Genomic DNA, 16,354 nt, shown 5'->3' with positions numbered 1-16,354 from the left:
GTGAGTATCATAAAACTATTCAATTTTATATGATTGAGGTATCCATTCAACAAGTGTCTATTAAGCATTCATGGATACTGCTTAGCTTTGTCTAGGAGAGAGTGTGTTAGGAAACCCCTTGGGTTTCATTAATAAGACTGCTTCTCAAATCCAGGTTCGGATCTTTATACTCTTTTCCTGGTGGCAGGTTGCAGAGGCTCAAGCTGGTTTTCTCTCTTCTCAGAACTGCCTGCACCCACTCCTCTCCTGGGATTTTGTTTTTCCTAAGACTGTCTACAGATAAGCCACACTTTCCTTAGCTTTTGCCTTTCCTTGTTGCCCCTATGGTTGTCTTCAGACTCTTAGGGATTTTCTTGCTAATCCTTATGGAAAAAATAGAAAACAACTAACGTATGTAGGGTTGTTTAAAGATTTGGAGATTCTACAATTACAATTACCAATTCAGTGCTGAGATAGTAACTGCTAAAATTGGAATTGGAAGACAAGATGGGCTTCTGTCTTCTTTATGCTAAGCAGGAAGACCACCAAACCAATTCTGTTCCATGTACCACTCCTCTCTCTCCTCTATGCCCACTGAAAATCCTTCCTTCCAGCACCAATGGAGATAGAATCCTGCCTGGTCTCAAGTGTGCAGTTCGCATTTCCAAGGACCTCCAGATGTGATGATCTGTTTTAAAATATACCCGGGGTTTTGTTTTAATCAGGTATGATAGGATGACAGACATGGAGACAAACTGCCTTTGAAAGAAGAGTTTATTATTTACAGTTCCCAGAAGAAGGGAGCTGGCTATGCAGGGTCACACTGGAGGCACCGGGGTTGATCAGGAGGCAGGAGGAGTAAGGGGGAAGCATGGACATGAGCCTTTATTGTGGTCTCTGGGGAAAAGGCAAGGCAGGACAGAGTCAGCAGACTTAGGATTGGCTAGTTTGAATAATTTCAGAGGCTCTGGGCTACAAGGGTGGTCCCTAGTTGTCTGGTATCTTGCCTTGGGTGATTTAGGGTAGGGGAAATACTGGCTTGATGTGTGAGTTAGATAAAGGAGGTGGCTGGGGGTATGGACTCTGGATTGGCTGATTTGCATATTAGCTAGCCCTGGAAGGGGTTGTCTCTCCAGGATCAGCAAGGCCTCAAGATCTCAAGTGTTATAAAATACAGAAAATAAAAAAAAACATGACTAATATCTATCCTTTCCAGTAGAACCGTACTTATCACAGAGTGATTCCTTTGGGGACATTTCCTTATTGAATGATACAAAGAGTGGTAAAGTGTATCCCCAGAGTTTACAGTCTAACTTAGTATTGATAGATAAGGGCTGCACACATGAAACTGTGACTAGTCATGCAAGACACAACTTTATGTGCTAGGAAGATCCACACAGTGTAATGGAAGTTCAGTGAAAGGGGATATCAGAGTGTCCTAGAAACAATATAGGGCAGTAATTAAAAGGACAGTCTTTGGAGTCAGACTGCTGGGTTCATCTGGCTTCATAATTTATTAGTCGTATAACCTTCAGCAAGTTGTTTAATCCTTGTGTTCTAGTCTCCTCATCTGTAAAATTAGTTTAATGATACCTAACTCATAGAGTCATTATGAGACTAAATGAGTTAGTACATTGAAAGTACTAACTTTAGAACAAAGCCTAGCACTTAGTAAGTATTCATTAAGTGTTAGCTGATTTTAGGACTGTGGAGGAAGTTTAGTGGAATGGATAGAACTGACCTTTCCTTTAAGGAGGAGAGAGAGGAATTGTTCCTTTGTTTGGGCAGGTGATGGTATGGGGTGGTGAGTCTGTCAGATTCAGGTAAAAGAGGTTGATCTGGTAGGATGTTTGAAAAAAATAGGTTGGTGAGAGCTTTGATACTAAGGAGTTTGCGTTTTTTGTTTTTTTTTTTCTTTAAACCACAGAAATTCATTTGAGGCATGCCATTTTGTTTTATTTTATTTTTTAAAAGCGGGGACATGATGATAAATTAGTGCTTCAGGGACCTTCGTCTTGGTGGTGTGGTTTTGGAGAGAGGAGAGGCTTGGGTCAGAGTGTACAAGCTGTGAGATAGCAATAGAAACAAGCATCTTTAAAATCTTTGTGGTTTAAAAAAAATAGAGATATGTATCTTGCTCATGCTGCATGTCCATCACAGCTCAGTTGGAGGCTCTCCTTTATCATAGTCATTCAGAGACCCAGACTGATAGAATAGCCGATATCTCATATTTTGTTTGCCTTAAGAGAGGGAAAAGAACACTCTAGAGGGTCATGCACCAGCAATTAAATACGAGGCCTGCAAATGACACTCACACTTCCATTTACAACTCATTGGGTACAACTAGTCACATGGCAGTAACCAACTACAAGGGTTCCAGAAATTGTAGTTTTCTGTGTTTGAGAGGAGGGGCCAGGGAGGTAAAACTGGAAATATTCGTAAATAGCACTAATGACTGCTCACCATACAAGGAGACGCATTTAGAAGGTTGTTGTATGATAGTTCAAGCAGGGGGTCTTAGCTTCTGAATTAGGGTTGTTGCAGTCAATGTGGAGAAGAGTTGGATGGAAGGCAATTTGAAGGAAGAAAATTTAAAGGTTGGTAATTGATTGGATAGAGTTACAAAGGAAAGAGGAGTCAGGATGAGGCAAAACTTTTGGGCCCAGTGGAAGGTGATGCTGCCATAACAGACGGAAATATGGAAGTTGTTGTCTGTTAAGGGAGTGGCAGGATGGTAGTTGGATGCCCTACAGGCCTCTAGAGCTGTGCTCCTTGAAATGTGTCCATGGCCAGTGTCTACCCACAAACTAGTTGGTCTGCAAGAAGAGAAGTGCAGAAATAAAGAGTAATAATTTAGAAACTGTTATAGTAATTTTTGTCTTTTTTTCCTATGCTGTTGTTTGTTCTGATTATGTTTATATTAAATCTAATAATTTTAAAATAGGGGCTTGTATTTTGTATGTCTTTTTTCTTTTTTTTGTGATTTGTTTTTATTATATTTTACAAAAGTATTGACCTGTAACAGGGGAAAAAATGACTAGCCCCTTACCACAGATAGTTTGAGCAGCATTGCTTTGGAGATAGGTGACAGGGACTTAACGATCAGAGCTGTTGATAAGGTGTTGAGTCCTTTCCATAGAATGATTACTTGAGTATCTGATATGTGAGCAAAAGGAAGACTCCAGAATGGAAGAGGGCCCAGGACTGAGCCTTGGGGAACACCCAGTGTTCTGGAGTCAGAGATGTAAGAGGAAAGGTAGGCAGTACAATGTGTTAGGAATCATCGGAAGGTAGTAGTGTCAGATGCCACAGAGAGTCAAGAAAAATGAGGACTGAGGTCAAGCTAGATGTTTAAAAGTAAACTTTCAGTGAAGTGGTTTGGTCAGTTGCCAGATTTCAACAGTTATAAGAAATGTGTGATCATACAATGGAAGAGGTATAAATTACCAGTTGAAAAACTTTGATAGCAAAATGAAAGCAAAGACTAGAATGGTAGTTATTGGGCCAAGAAAGGGAAAACACATTTATGTTATCCTTGTTTCTTTCCAGCATGAAAGCCTGAGCAACTTTAAACGCTCCTGTCAGCTGAGAGGTGGGAAAGTAGATGTGCGAAGAAGGAAGGAGGTGGCAGTGGTCTGTGGCCAGGCGCAGGAGTGGAAAGCAGAAGCCATGGCAGTGAACCTGGGGGTGGAGATGAGGGTGGATTGAAGAGGAATGGTGCAGAACCCAGATAACTACTGGGAGGTGGCAAACCGAGTGTGGTCAAGGGGCAAACATGGGAACTTGCAAATCTCAGCTGACTCAGATGGGAAAATACAAGGGGGCGCTTTACTGGGGTCAAGCATTAATGCGGTGGATGTGGTCACAGTCAAGTAAGCAGGGACTCAGAAGCCCTTGTGAGAGTATCTGTGAAATGGCTCGAAATTGTGATTATGGGTTCAGCTTAGGAAATTCAACTTCTTACTCTAGTCAATGCTCAGTAAATAGGAGTATTGAATAATAATGTAATGGAAGGAGGAATGGAGTGGGGTTACTTAATCCTCAGTCATAATTAAAAGAAGAATAAAAATATGGTATAAAATGGATATAGGATAAAATTATTTAATTATATTTATAGCTAATATTTAGAAACACAGTCATTATTCTTCAAAAGTAAGAAAAGAATAAACGTGTGAAGTTAGGTGCACTAAACATTATAAAGTTTGAAAAGCACCTCAAAATTCCTACCTGTCAGAGAACTATGTTACTGATCTCTCATTTTCATTGAACTGTCTCTTCTTTTAAGTGTTAGAGTGGGACAAGAGCTGGGCAGAGATGCAGTGTCTATTGTTTGTACCGACTTCTCCCTTCCCTGACCTAATTATTCTCCCTTCACCGTCCTGAACTCAGTCCTCAGGAGTCCCCTCACCTTGGCTGTTGTCTGTGATGGGCCTTTTTTTTTGGTTTCCAAATGACATTGATACGAGGTGGCATGGCCTGGTTACTCTGTAGGATTGCCATGCACTAGAGGCCATGTATATAGTGATTAAGAACACTCTGGAGTCCAGCTGCATGAGTTCACATGTTGGTAATCTTGGGCACTTAGCCTGTCTGGGGATAATTTCCTCATCTGTAAAAGGGGATAGTAAGAATAAAAAGGATTTCAAGAGAGTAGGAGAGTGGCGGCTACATAGTAAGCACTCAATAAATAATAAATTCTTCTAAGTAGATACTCTCTAATAGATGTTTTCACTACCTTTCACTAGTTATAAGTTTTTCATAAGTGCACTTTTAAAAAAAAAACCTGACAAATCAGGTTATTTGCCCCTGGAAAGTGGAAAGTTGTCTGGATATATAAAGTCCTGTTCCTTGAGCAAGATGACAAAGGCCAAGGGAAGAGGGAAGGATAAAGGATTATAGGAGGACATGGTCAAACTTGATAGGAGAGGTGTAGCTACAACAGACAATGTTCTGATTGATTCATTCTTTGTTGTGTTCTATTGATATGTCTTTAATAGTTTTGACACAGAAAGGTTATTTTCTAATTTTATAATTTAGGTATTTCATTTTAAATCTTTAATTGTTGGTAGTTCCCAAAACAAATAAGTCAGTGTTGATGAAGACACATCTCCTAAGGAGGAATCAGATATCGAAGTTAAGAAGGTAAGTAACCTTTCCAGTGCCTTCACTGGCCGGCCTCCATGGGCAAGTATGACTTCTTGAAAAAGGCGTAGAAGAGCAAAATCTCCTTTTCTGTATAACTGTAACGAGTTCTCCCAGGAGTCCTTTTCCGATCACTCTGCTATAATTTAGTTTAAGTGGCACTTTTTTAGAAAACTGAAACAAGGTGTATTTTGTGAGCAAGTAGCAATCAAAGGGATAAATTCCTTCCTCTTTGAAAATGGAGTGAAATCACTTCTAATATGATCTTTGCAATGCCTGATGATAATGTGAGCATAAACACATTAGGCACCAAAGAGGAATGGCATCTGGATGCTAAGATGTGATCAGAACAGCCAGAATAAACACAAGCTGCCATGAGGGAATCTGAATTCCATCATACCACATCATGTTGAAGCATAATTCAGTGTACTGATACTGATGCGAGTAGAATCAGTTTTTGTTTTCAGTGTTCACATTTTCGACCTCTGTCTCCCTCACCCCTTGACTGGTTTGTTATAATATATAAATCAAGCCACAGCTGACAGTGATTTGCTTTCTTTATCCAGGAAAAGGTCTTTGGCTCTGATTCTGACTTGGCTTCACTGCATTATCTTCATCACAAGCACTTTTTGTAATTCCTGCAACAACCTTAACTCTAGTTGTTTTTTGTTTTTTGCATATACATATCACAATAGGATCTTTCATTACATGATCACAATGATCACAAATTATATGCAGTCACTCTTATATGCTTCATGAAAGCAGTAAGTTTAAAGAAAAGAGATACTATTTAAAACTTGAGACCAGAGAGCATAGTTTATCTTATTTATAGTTTGGCTTAAAGATTGGTATTTAAGTTACTATCCTACCACATGTGGTAATCCTGCAAAGTGCTATATATTTTTATTTATAGTTAAGGGAATAAAGCAAAATCCCCTTTTCATTATGTTATCTTGCATTATTTACTCAGTGATAAATGACGTTGCCTCGCGGGTATGAGTTTTGCGATGAAAGACCCTATTGTAGCATGTATTTATATGGGGGAGGGGGAAGGTTGTTAGAGTTGTGGTTCCCAAGGGAATTTAAACTCCGAATATCCTGGTACTTATTCAGTTAAAACATATAGCTTAATGTTGTTTTAACACTGTATTTTTACTTGAAGTAAAAGAAAAATTAAAAGGAATGAACAAAGGGGAAAAACTTAAAGTTAAAATGCCAGAAACCAAATACAGTGACTGAAAGCATGTCAGCATGTCCCAAACTCAAAGATTAAAATGGTACCAGAGATAATGGTGATCGTTTGATTGGCTTGTTTCTGCTGTTTAAAAATTACTTCAACTTTAAAAGTTTATTAACTGTTTAAGAGCAAATGATTTCTATTAAATTGAGGATATATGAAAATGAGGATCTGAAAGAAAAGTTCTGAGGGACTTGAGAGTTTAATAAGCTGCTCAAACCTTTGAGTAGAAAACCTGTTCCATGCTATGTCCGTTTGTCCAATATTCATAAGAATTTATACTTGAAGAAGGAAAGAGCTAGATATTTTGGAGGGAGGGTTAGTATATTAGAATATATTTGTTTTGAAATAGAATTTTAAAAAAGACAGATAAATGAGAGGAGACACCAATTTTGAATAAAGTAGAAATTAATTAAATCTCAACTCATTCAGAATTTTGGATAATTTTAACCAGAAATGGGCTGCCATTTTGCTAGGTATAAAAATAAGGACTTCCTAACAAATTATAAGATTTTGGGACTAATATAGTTGAGGCAAATGTAGTTTGCTCCCAATTCACTGAGCACTTAAGATATAATTCCATTGTCTTCTGGGCCTCCATTGTCTCTGATAAGTCAAGTGACATTCTGATGAGAGGCCAGCTATCATTTGTGTTACTGTCCCCCAATGTAATATTTTGTTCTGGCTGCTTTCAATTTTTAAAGTTTTTGATTCTCAGCAGTTTGACTATGATATGCTTAGGTGTGGTTTCCTTTGCATTTGTCTTGTTTGGGTTTGTTCAGATTCTTGAATCTTTAGATTTATATATCTCACCAAATTTGTAAAATTTTAACTATTCTTTTAAAAATAAATGGTTTCTTTCAGAACACTTTTAGATTTACTAAAAAAGTTGTGAAGATAGTATAGAACTCTCACATACACCATCCAGCTTCCCCTAATGGTATACATAATATACATATAATCATGATGTCTTTGTTAGATGATAAAAGTAACATCGGTACAATGATATGAACTACAGTTTTCCACGAATGTCCTTTTTTTTTTCTTTCCTGTTTTAGGATCCAATGTAGGATACCGCATTACATTCCATTTTCATATCCCCAAGTCTCCTCCAATCTGTAACAGTTTCTTAGATTTTACTTGCTTTTCATGCCTTGAATTTTAATTTTTTTTATTTTTATTTTTGGCCACGCCACGTGGCGTGTGGGATCTTAGTTCCCGGACAAGGGATGGAACCTGCGCCCCCTGCAGTGGAAGTATGGCATCCTAACCACTGGATCGCCAGGGAAGTCCCCATGCCTTGACATTTTTGAAGAGTACTGGTCAAGTATTTTTTAGAATGTCCCTTAATGTCAAGTTTGTCTGGTGTTTTCTTATGCTTAGACTGAGGTTATTGGTTTTGGGAAGAATACTACAGAGGTAAAGCGCTCTTCTTATCAAATCAAATCAGGCAATAATGATATTGATATGACTTAATAACTTTGATAATGTGGTCAAGTTTATGTCTGCAGGTTCCTCTACTGTAAACTTAGTATTTTTCCTTTTCCATTCTCTATTCTTTGGAAGCAAGTCACTAAATGCGGCTTATACTCAAGAGGAGGGAAATTAAACTCTACTTCTTGGAAGAGGTAGTACCTACATCTAATATTTGGAATTCTTCTGAAAGGAAGATGTATCCTACCCTACCTCCCCTCTGCCCATTTATCAATCATTTGTTTATATTAAAATAGAGTCATCATAGGTATTTATTTTATTCTTTGGGTTCTAATCCAGTACTATCACTATTTATGATCTTACTCAGATTGTTCCAGCTTTGGCCATTGGAAGCTCTTTCAGTTGGTTCCTATGTCCTTTTTAGATGCCCCTTCCTTTTTTTTTTTTTTTTTTTTTAAACTTCCTTACTTTGGGGCCTATATGATGCTCCAGGCTCATCTTATGTTTTCCCTGTCCCAGTACCAGAGTCAGCCCTTTCTCCAAGGAGGCCTGGTTCCTGTTATTGGAAAAGGTATTTAGAAACCACGATCTGGGTGCTGCTTGTTCTCACTCTTCATTATTTTTTAAATATCTTATTGAGGTAAAATTGGTATGTAACATTACAGTTGACCCTTAAACAACATGGGTTTGAACTGCAGGTCCACTTACATGCAGATTTTTTTCAATAAATACGAACTACAGTACTACATGATCCATGGTTGTTATGTGCTGATGCAGAACCATGTATTTGAAGTGCTGATTATAAGTTATACACAGACTTTCAACTGCACAGGGGGTTGGCACCCCTAACCCTGCTTTGTTCAAGGGTCAACTGTATATTAGTTTCAGGTATATACTATAATAATTTGATATTTGTATACACTAAAAAGTGATCATCACAAAAATTCTGGTTACCATCTGTCACCATACAGTTAATCCCCTTTTCATCCACCCCCAAACCCCTTCCCCACTGATAAACTACCAATCTGTTCTTTGTATCTATTAGTTTAGTGTAGTTTTGTTTGTTCACTTGTTTTGGTTTTTAGATTCCACAAATAAGTGAAATCATACAGTATTGGTCTTTCTCTGACTGACTTGTTTCACTTAGCATAATACCCTCAAGGTCCATCCATATTGTGGAAAATGACAAGATTTCCTTCTTTTTTATGGCTGAGTAGTATATTACATTATGTATATATAACTCACATCTTCTCTATCCATTTATCCATCAGTGGGCGCTTAGGTTGTTTCCGTATCTTGGCTAATGTATGTAATGTTGCAGTGAACGTAGTGGGTGCGTATATCTCTTCAAATTAGTGTTTTTGTTTTCTTTGTTATACCCAGAAATGGAGTACCTGGATCATATGGTAGTTCTATTTTTAAGTTTTTGAAGAACTTGCATACTGTTTTCCATAGTGGCTGTACTAATTTACATTCCCCCCAACAGTGTAGGAGGGATCCCACCTCTCCACAACCTCTCCAACACTTGTTATTTCCTGTCTTTTTGATAATAGTCGTTCTGACAGGTGTAAGATGATATCTCATTGTGGTTTTGATTTGGATTTCCCTGATGATTGATGTTGAACATCTTTCCATGTGCCTGTTGGCCATCTGTATGTCTTCTTTGGAAAAATGTCTATTTAGATGCTCTGTCCAGTTTTTAATCACCTTTTTTGTTGTTATTGAGTTAGATGAGTTCTTTATATATTTTGGATATTAGTCATTTATTGGATATATGATTTGCAAATAACTTCTTCCATTCAGTAGGTTGCCTTTTTGTTTTGCTGATGGTTTCCTTTGCTGTGCAGAGCTTTTTAGTTTGGTATAGTCCCATTTGTTTATTTTTGCTTTTGTTGCCATTGCCTTTGGAGTCAGATCCAAATACACACACACACACGTGTGTGCGTGCACACATGCACACACACACACACACATATAGAAGAGTGATGTGAAGGAGCTTACCACCTGTGTTTCTTTTAGGAGTTCTGTGGTTTCTTAGTTTACATTCAAGTCTATAATCTGCTTCAAGTTAATTTTTGTGTGTGGTATAAGGTAGTGGTCCAGTTTCATTCTTTTGCATGTGGCTGTCCAGTTTTCCCAATACCATTTATTGAAAAGTATTTTCAATACTTTTGTATTGTATGTATGTTGTATATTCTTGGCTCCTTTGTTATAAATTAGTATACGTGTGGGTTTCTTTCTGGGCTCTCTATTCTGTTCCATTGATCTATGTGTCTCTTTTTATGCCAGTATTATACTATTTTGATTACTATAGCTTTGTAGTATAGTTTGAAATAGGGAGCATGATACATCCAGCTTTGTTTTTTTTTCCTCAAGATTGCTTTGGCTATTAAGGGTCTTTTGTGGTTCCATACAAATTTTAGAATTATTTGTTCTAGTTCTGTGAAAAGTGTAATTTTGATAGGGATTGCATTGAATTTTTAGATTGCTTTGGGTGGTATAGGCATTTTAACAGTATTAATTATTTCAGTCCGTGAGTGTGGAATATCTTTCCATTTGTTTATGTCTTCAGTTTCTTTAATCAGTGTCTTATAGTTTCCAGTGTTTAGGTTTTTCATCTTCTTGGTTAAATTTATTCCAAGATATTTTTTTCTTTTTGATGCAGTTGTAAATGGGATTGTGTTCTTAACTTCTCTTTCTGATATTTTGTTACTGCTGTATAGAAATGCCACAGATTTCTGTATATTAATTTTGTATCCTGCAACTTTATCAAATTCTTTTGTACTTCTAAGAGTTTTTTGCTGGAGTCCTTTGAGTTTTCTCTACATAGAGTATATCATCTGCAAACAGTGATGGTTTTACTTCTTCCTTTCTTATTTGGATGCCTTTTATTATTTTCTTGCTTAATTGCCATGGCTAGGACTTCCAATACTAAGTTGAATAAAAGTTGCAAGAGTAGGCATCCTTATATTGTTCCTGATCTTAGAAAAACAGCTTTCAGCTTTTCATTGTTAAGTATGTTGTTAGGTGTGGGTTTGTCCTATATGGCCTTTATTATGTTGAGGTATGTTCCCTCTATTCTCATTTTGTTGAGAGTTTTTATCCTAAATGGATGTTCATTTTGTCAGATGCTTTTTCTGCATCTATTGAGATGCGCATATGATTTTTATCTTTAATTTTGTTAATGTAATGTAACCCTATGATGATTTGCTGTGTTGAACCATCCTTGGATCACTGGAATAAATCCCACTTGATCATAGTGCAGGATCTTTTTAATGTATTGTTGGAATTAGGTTACTAATACTTTGTTGAGGATTTTTGCATCTTTGTTCATTGGGGATATTGGCCTGTAATTTTCTCTTCTTTTGTTTTCTTTTCTTTTTGTGGTGTCCTTGTCTGGTTTTGGTATGAGGGTAATGATGGCCTCAAAAAATGAATTTGGAAGTGTTCCCTTCTCTTCAGTTTTTTGGAACAGTTTGAGAAGGATATGATTAAATCTCCTTTGAGTGTTTGGTAGAATTCACCACTGAAGCCATCTGGTCCTGGATTTCTGTTTGTTGGGAGGTTTTTGATACTGATTCAGTTGCCTTACTAGTAATTGATCTATTCAAGATTTTTTATTTCTTTATGATTCAGTGTTGGAAGACTGTATGTTTCTAGGAATTTATTTTTTTTCTATGTTGTCCAGTTTGTTGGCATATAATTGTTCATAGTAGTCTCCTATGTTCTTTTGTATTTCTGTGGTATCAGTTGTAACTTTTCCTCTTTCATTTCTGATTTTATTTATTTGAACTTACTGTCTTTTTTTCTTGGTGAGTCTAGTTTTGTTTATCTCTGCTCAGTTTTCCTTTTAGTTCATTTATTACAGCATTTATGTCCTTAATTATAATACTAATAGCTGCTTTAAGGTCCTTGCCTGCTAATTCTAATATTTTGGTCCACTCAAGTCAGTTTCCCTTGATTGCTTTTTCTTTGAATACGGGTCCTATGTTCTTGTTTCTTTTATGCCTAATAATTTCAGGTTTTATCTTGGCCATTGTGTTGATATTTTATAGAAACTCTGGGTTCCTTATGTTCCTCTAAGCAGTACTAAATGTTTTATTTTATCAGGCAGTTAACTTGGCTGAACTCAAACTTCTGACTTTACCTTCCCTGCATTAGGCAGCAGTAAAAATCTCAGTTTAGTTCTGTTCATTTAGCATAAGAGGACTGTTTGGTTTGCCCCGAATATGGGGTCAGTTAGAAAATTGGGCAGTTTATATGTAGAATATGAGGCTCTCGTCCTTCCTGAAGTTTTCCTTCTTTACTTTCTAGCTGCTGAGTCAGTTCTGAACTCTGTCCTCCGATTCTTCAGCCATTGAAATTGCAGATTTCAGTCTGAATTTTAGCTGCTCTGCCTAGCACCAAGTAGGGCCTACTGTTAGATGAAAAACTGTAAAATAGGAAGCTCAGTGCCATTCTCTTCTCCCAGGTGTCAACTACCTACAGTTTCTGTGAGCTTTTTGCTTATTCCCATATGCCTTCAGATTTTTTTTGTTGTTGTCTAGAGTTTATAAGTGTTGTCAATGGGAGGATTGGTCTGATATAAGCTATTCCACTACTGCCAGAAGGGGCACTCCCCTTCATTTTAGAGGAAGAATAATATTAATTAAATAATTATAAAAACAGATGTAAAGCTAAAACTTTATTTGTGCTGCAAAGTACACAGTGCTGTGAGATATCATAATAGGGTAATTTGACTTAATCAGTGAGGTCAGGAAAGCTTTCCTTGAGGACATGGTGGGGAGAGCGAGAGAGTTACTAGACAAAGGGAAAATTGAAGATGATTCCACGTATTTGTTGAATGAATGAATAATATAATCCAGCTTTCTCTGCATCTTGGCTTCTTTCTTTGTGCATATTCTTATCCTCTTAATCTTTAATCATCTCTCCAGGCTTCTGTGATGATGAATGGGTGTCTATAGCTATGGTCCTTATAAAATTATTCGGTGAAGCATGTCCTTCATGAAAATTTCTTGAGCCAAAGGACTTGTGGGTATGGACTATTTAAGTGGTATAGCAGGGTTCATGGCTTTATGGTCCATATGATCTACTGAGTTAAAAGGAAATCCCCCTCCCAATATCAGGTATTTAGAAATGCTGGGTAAAATATAACAACATACACATGGCTACACACACACAGACACACATACACGCAAATTCAAAACCAAGAAAGACTTATCTTAGTTGACCAAAATGGAGAGGGAATGGAAAGTTAGTATGATGAATAGGAGTCTAATCTAAGAGGCTCTCACAGAGGAATAGGTATAGGCCTTAATAGCTGGGTGTGGCGGGGGTGGGTAAGGGAGACTTGATCTCCACCAAGGAAGGGGTACCCAGCCATGGACTCAGTACATGTGGAGAACTAAAACTGAATTATTTGTGTAAAGCCAGAAGCCATAAGGGGGAGATCCCTACATTCAGTGGAGAAAGAAAATTCCGTTACACTGTCCCAACAGAAAGGCAAGGAAATCTGCTGTCTACTCAGGGCTAGACATGGAAAGAATTCCCAAGTCCTTCAACTGAAGGAGCACACTGTATCTTGAGCAAGCCAAATAAAAATAAATCCACATTTAGTCACATTGAATGAAACTGTAGAAACTCAAAGATAATGAAAGAATATAAAAGCTACTAGGGAGAAAAAACAGTAAATATCAAGAAATGCAAATTGATTACAAACTTCTTATCAGCAAAAAGATGTCAGAATATAGTAGAGTAATATATATTCAAAGTGCTAAGTGAAAATAACTGTCAGCCTGAAAGTCTACACTTAAATGATCATTTAATAGTGAGGATGTATTAAAGACATTTTCAAACATGCAAGTGTTGAAAGAGTTTACTACTCCCAGATTCCTCCTGAAAGAGTTACTAAAGATATACTTAAGTAAAAAGGAAATTGTGGCAAATTGTATTTTCCTAAAGGGGTCATAACAATATCTACCATCTCACATGCTCTTCTCCAATGTTACCTAACCAGAGGTGGAGTTGAATTCCCTCTTCTTGAATCTGGACTGGCCATATGACTCTCTTTTGAAACCAATAGCATCTGGTGGAAGTGATACCACTTCCGCAAAGCCGTGACCTTTGAGGCTAGATCAGAAAAGGTCATTCAGCTTTCAACTGGTTCTTTGGGACACTTGCTCTGGAGGCTGCCAGGTACCGTATAAGTTTTCTGACTATCCTGAGTTTTCCATGTTAGAGAGGTTTTGTGTAGCCACTCTGATCATCAGACCTCCCAGACATGCCCATTCTCCACTGAGTGCCATAGTCAAATTCATAAGATTCAGAAGAATGCCCTATCTGAGTAATATATATAAGGTGTATAATAAATATATTTTATATTTATAAAGAATATAATAAAATATTGCTGTTTGAAGCTATAAAATTTTGGGTTAATTTGTTATGTAGCAGTAGTAACTGTAATAAAATTGAACCCCGAAAGAAGGAGTGAAATGTATGAATCCATCATGAGCAAGGAAGCTCATGAACAAATAAGTACTGACTTTTTCCTGAGTTGGATGAAGGTTGTTGAAAACAATGTGATGCTAAGATATTAGCAACAATAATATGGAAGCTGGTATAGAGTAGGGAAGAGGAAGGACTCATGATAAGACTTTCTATGGTCCTTGTATTTTTCAGAGATTGACTTTAAGTAGGCATATTCAAGAAAAGAAATAGATTGTATAAGGTATGAAACAGTAGAGGGAAAAAAGAGAATTCAGAAAAATTCAACAAAAAGTAGAAAAGTAAAAGCTAAGAAGCAAAGAAATTCATGGTAAATAGAAAGCACAAAATAAGTTGGTTGAGACTAGTGCTCTTATAACATAATCATGATAAATGTAAATAAAATTAATTTCAGTTATCTAAATGACTATATATTAAAAAAAATACAGCCCAATGTTGCTTAAAAAAGATACCCAAGGCAAAACAACCCAAAGAAGTTAAAAATAAATGGATAGAGAAGATATATCAGTATATCAGGGAAAAAAAAAAAAAGAAAGCAGGTGTGACAATATTAATATTAGGCAAGATGGAATTCTAGGTGTTTTACCCAGGAAACACTTGCACATGTGTACCAGGAGACACGTACAAGGATGTTCATTGCAATATTGTAAGAATGAAAAATTTGAAAGAACTGAAATTTCTATCAGCAGGGAAATGTATGGCTAAATTGTGGAATATTCAGGGACTTCCCTGGTGGCACAGTGGTTAAGACTCTTCATTCCCAATGCAGGGGGCCTGGGTTTGATCCCTGGTCAGAGAACTAGATTCCACATGCATGCTGCAACTAAGAGTTCACATGCCACAACTAAGGAGCCCATGAGCCGCAACTAAGGAGCCCACCTACTGCAACTAAGACCTGGTGCAACCAAGTAAATTTAAAAAAAAATTGTGGAATATTCATATCAGGACAACGTATAGCAATTAAATAAGCTAGATTTATTTGCATTTTCATGGCTATATTTTGCATCTATTTGAGTGAGAGAAATAAGTTACAAAATAACATGTTAGTGTGACATTTCTAAACATAATACATTTGCACTTCTAAGATTCCTTCTAATTCTGAAATCATCAAATTTCACATCAATAAGCTATATTCCTATGACTATATGCATCTGACTATCTGAGGAAGTATGCCCAGAAACAGTATACTTCAGTAACCTAATTACTGTCATTAAGAGCAATCACTGTATCCTAAAGAATGAACACACTTGCAATAGAAGACAACTGTCTTCCTCTGAACAAGTAATCTGTAGAATTAAATATTTTGTAACTGTTCCCAGTATGCTCAATGCTATGTAATAAGCATATATGCAAAACTCTCTCCTTTTCCCTTGAGTTGCTTACAAGAAAAGAGATGTGGCAGAAAGAAGTACAGGTGTATGATGAGAAGAAGAAATGAGAGCTGTCTGGAAGAAGATGTTTAAGCAATAACTTTCTTCTAGAACCTATGCAGACCCGAATCCCTGTGCTGTAAATAACTAGACATTGAAATCACAAATGCCCTCAGATGTCAAATTCCACAGATATTTATTGAGAACCTACTGTGTACAGGGTATTCTACTTAACATGGTCATGAACACAGAGATGAGTTAGGAGTCCCAAGTTCTTTATAGACCTTTGGAAGATGAAGGTAACTATAAAACGAGGCAGGATAAGTTAAGGGCCACGAGAGTGATACAGAGGGCTTTGTAGCTTAAAAGGAGAGAAATTATTTTCTTTGCAGGGTTCCAGAATGGAAGCTGTTTCACACATTTGTAAATGTGCTCACTTCTGTTTGGATGATTAAAGGTGACAAGGCAGTTTCTTTGCTGTGCCATAGCTCTGTTTAGTATTTAATCCTCTTCCACTAACCCCCGCACCCCGCCCCCAGACTTTCTTAAGAAAAATATTTCTGTACATTAAACCTTTCAAAGCCTTTAATGGTGTTGCTGAAACAATCATTTAAGCATTTAAAACACACACCACATAGTACACTTATTTTAGAGGTAGCAGTGGTTAGCCACTGGAAACTAATCATTG

At 37.0% G+C, this 16,354-nt stretch overlaps 1 protein-coding gene across 10 annotated transcripts in view; it reads left to right on the top strand.

The window, feature by feature from the left end:
* The window catches only part of AOPEP (aminopeptidase O (putative)), a 390,564-nt gene that overhangs the window by 29,193 nt on the left and 345,017 nt on the right, over positions 1 to 16,354 (top strand). The window lies entirely within an intron of this gene.

Source organism: Delphinapterus leucas, chromosome 6 (genome assembly GCF_059928025.1).
Source record: "Delphinapterus leucas isolate spDelLeu-1000000601 "Yukka" chromosome 6, BTC_Dleu_Yukka2, whole genome shotgun sequence".
In the NCBI taxonomy this organism is placed as follows: domain Eukaryota; kingdom Metazoa; phylum Chordata; class Mammalia; order Artiodactyla; family Monodontidae; genus Delphinapterus; species Delphinapterus leucas.
The sequence above is the reverse complement of the archived record's forward strand: the minus strand, read 5'-3'. Positions and strand labels throughout refer to the sequence as shown.